The following is a 3,566-nucleotide window of genomic DNA, read 5'->3' on the forward strand; positions in this document are numbered from 1 at the left end:
GGTTAGGGTTAGGGTTAGGGGTTAGGGGTTAGGGTTAGGGTTAGGGTTAGGGTTAGGGTTAGGGTTAGGGTTAGGGGTTAGGGTTAGGGGTTAGGGTTAGGGTTAGGGTTAGGGTTAGGGGTTAGGGTTAGGGTTAGGGTTAGGGTTAGGGTTAGGGTTAGGGGTTAGGGTTAGGGTTAGGGTTAGGGTTAGGGGTTAGGGGTTAGGGTTAGGGTTAGGGTTAGGGTTAGGGTTAGGGTTAGGGTTAGGGTTAGGGTTAGGGTTAGGGTTAGGGTTAGGGTTAGGGTTAGGGTTAGGGTTAGGGTTAGGGTTAGGGTTAGGGTTAGGGTTAGGGTTAGGGTTAGGGTTAGGGTTAGGGTTAGGGGTTAGGGTTAGGGGTTAGGGTTAGGGTTAGGGTTAGGGTTAGGGTTAGGGTTAGGGTTAGGGTTAGGGTTAGGGTTAGGGTTAGGGTTAGGGTTAGGGGTTAGGGTTAGGGTTAGGGTTAGGGTTAGGGTTAGGGTTAGGGTTAGGGTTAGGGTTAGGGTTAGGGTTAGGGTTAGGGTTAGGGTTAGGGTTAGGGTTAGGGTTAGGGTTAGGGTTAGGGTTAGGGTTAGGGTTAGGGTTAGGGTTAGGGTTAGGGTTAGGGGTTAGGGTTAGGGTTAGGGTTAGGGTTAGGGTTAGGGTTAGGGTTAGGGTTAGGGTTAGGGTTAGGGTTAGGGTTAGGGTTAGGGTTAGGGTTAGGGGTTAGGGTTAGGGTTAGGGTTAGGGTTAGGGTTAGGGTTAGGGTTAGGGTTAGGGTTAGGGTTAGGGTTAGGGTTAGGGTTAGGGTTAGGGTTAGGGTTAGGGTTAGGGTTAGGGTTAGGGTTAGGGTTAGGGTTAGGGTTAGGGTTAGGGTTAGGGTTAGGGTTAGGGTTAGGGTTAGGGTTAGGGTTAGGGTTAGGGTTAGGGTTAGGGTTAGGGTTAGGGTTAGGGTTAGGGTTAGGGTTAGGGTTAGGGTTAGGGTTAGGGCTAGGGTTAGGGTTAGGGTTAGGGTTAGGGTTAGGGTTAGGGTTAGGGTTAGGGTTAGGGTTAGGGTTAGGGTTAGGGCTAGGGTTAGGGCTAGGGTTAGGGTTAGGGCTAGGGTTAGGGTTAGGGTTAGGGTTAGGGTTAGGGTTAGGGTTAGGGTTAGGGTTAGGGTTAGGGTTAGGGTTAGGGTTAGGGTTAGGGTTAGGGTTAGGGCTAGGGTTAGGGTAGGGTTAGGGTTAGGGTTAGGGTTAGGGTTAGGGTTAGGGTTAGGGTTAGGGTTAGGGTTAGGGTTAGGGTTAGGGTTAGGGTTAGGGTTAGGGTTAGGGTTAGGGTTAGGGTTAGGGTTAGGGTTAGGGTTAGGGTTAGGGTTAGGGTTAGGGTTAGGGTTAGGGTTAGGGTTAGGGTTAGGGTTAGGGTTAGGGTTAGGGTTAGGGTTAGGGTTAGGGTTAGGGTTAGGGTTAGGGTTAGGGTTAGGGTTAGGGTTAGGGTTAGGGTTAGGGTTAGGGTTAGGGTTAGGGTTAGGGTTAGGGTTAGGGTTAGGGTTAGGGTTAGGGTTAGGGTTAGGGTTAGGGTTAGGGTTAGGGGTTAGGGTTAGGGTTAGGGTTAGGGTTAGGGTTAGGGTTAGGGTTAGGGTTAGGGTTAGGGTTAGGGTTAGGGTTAGGGTTAGGGTTAGGGTTAGGGTTAGGGGTTAGGGTTAGGGTTAGGGTTAGGGTTAGGGGTAGGGTTAGGGTTAGGGTTAGGGTTAGGGTTAGGGTTAGGGTTAGGGTTAGGGTTAGGGTTAGGGTTAGGGTTAGGGTTAGGGTTAGGGTTAGGGTTAGGGTTAGGGTTAGGGTTAGGGTTAGGGTTAGGGTTAGGGTTAGGGTTAGGGTTAGGGGTTAGGGTTAGGGTTAGGGTTAGGGTTAGGGTTAGGGTTAGGGTTAGGGTTAGGGTTAGGGTTAGGGTTAGGGTTAGGGGTTAGGGTTAGGGTTAGGGTTAGGGTTAGGGTTAGGGTTAGGGTTAGGGTTAGGGTTAGGGTTAGGGTTAGGGTTAGGGTTAGGGTTAGGGTTAGGGTTAGGGTTAGGGTTAGGGTTAGGGTTAGGGTTAGGGTTAGGGTTAGGGTTAGGGTTAGGGTTAGGGTTAGGGTTAGGGTTAGGGTTAGGGTTAGGGTTAGGGTTAGGGTTAGGGTTAGGGTTAGGGTTAGGGTTAGGGTTAGGGTTAGGGTTAGGGTTAGGGTTAGGGTTAGGGTTAGGGTTAGGGTTAGGGTTAGGGTTAGGGTTAGGGTTAGGGTTAGGGTTAGGGTTAGGGTTAGGGTTAGGGTTAGGGTTAGGGTTAGGGTTAGGGTTGGTTAGGGTTAGGGTTAGGGTTAGGGTTAGGGTTAGGGTTAGGGTTAGGGTTAGGGTTAGGGTTAGGGTTAGGGTTAGGGTTAGGGTTAGGGTTAGGGTTAGGGTTAGGGTTAGGGTTAGGGTTAGGGTTAGGGTTAGGGTTAGGGTTAGGGTTAGGGTTAGGGTTAGGGTTAGGGTTAGGGTTAGGGTTAGGGTTAGGGTTAGGGTTAGGGTTAGGGTTAGGGTTAGGGTTAGGGTTAGGGTTAGGGTTAGGGTTAGGGTTAGGGTTAGGGTTAGGGTTAGGGTTAGGGTTAGGGTTAGGGTTAGGGTTAGGGTTAGGGTTAGGGTTAGGGTTAGGGTTAGGGTTAGGGTTAGGGTTAGGGTTAGGGTTAGGGTTAGGGTTAGGGTTAGGGTTAGGGGTTAGGGGTAGGGTTAGGGTTAGGGTTAGGGTTAGGGTTAGGGTTAGGGTTAGGGTTAGGGTTAGGGTTGGGGTTGGGGTTAGGGTTAGGGTTAGGGTTAGGGTTAGGGTTAGGGTTAGGGTTAGGGTTAGGGTTAGGGTTAGGGTTAGGGTTAGGGTTAGGGTTAGGGTTAGGGTTAGGGTTAGGGTTAGGGTTAGGGTTAGGGTTAGGGTTAGGGTTAGGGTTAGGGTTAGGGTTAGGGTTAGGGTTAGGGTTAGGGTTAGGGTTAGGGTTAGGGTTAGGGTTAGGGTTAGGGTTAGGGTTAGGGTTAGGGTTAGGGTTAGGGTTAGGGTTAGGGTTAGGGTTAGGGTTAGGGTTAGGGTTAGGGTTAGGGTTAGGGTTAGGGTTAGGGTTAGGGTTAGGGTTAGGGTTAGGGTTAGGGTTAGGGTTAGGGTTAGGGTTAGGGTTAGGGTTAGGGTAGGGTTAGGGTTAGGGTTAGGGTTAGGGTTAGGGTTAGGGTTAGGGTTAGGGTTAGGGTTAGGGTTAGGGTTAGGGTTAGGGTTAGGGTTAGGGTTAGGGTTAGGGTTAGGGTTAGGGTTAGGGTTAGGGTTAGGGTTAGGGTTAGGGTTAGGGTTAGGGTTAGGGTTAGGGTTAGGGTTAGGGTTAGGGTTAGGGTTAGGGTTAGGGTTAGGGTTAGGGTTAGGGTTAGGGTTAGGGTTAGGGTTAGGGTTAGGGTTAGGGTTAGGGTTAGGGTTAGGGTTAGGGTTAGGGTTTAGGGGGAGGGTGGGGGGGTGGGTTGTGGGGGTGGGGGTGGGGGTGTGGGGGTGGGGGTGGGGGGTGGGGTAGTGGGTGTGGGGGGTTGGGGGTGGGGTTGGGTTGGGGT

At 51.3% G+C, this 3,566-nt stretch overlaps 1 protein-coding gene across 1 annotated transcript in view; it reads right to left on the minus strand.

Moving 5' to 3' along the window:
* Positions 1-3,566, minus strand: part of LOC121287002 (proline-rich extensin-like protein EPR1) — a 70,958-nt gene that overhangs the window by 48,327 nt on the left and 19,065 nt on the right. The window lies entirely within an intron of this gene.

Source organism: Carcharodon carcharias, chromosome 14, assembly GCF_017639515.1.
Source record: "Carcharodon carcharias isolate sCarCar2 chromosome 14, sCarCar2.pri, whole genome shotgun sequence".
Classification (NCBI taxonomy): Eukaryota; Metazoa; Chordata; class Chondrichthyes; order Lamniformes; family Lamnidae; genus Carcharodon; species Carcharodon carcharias.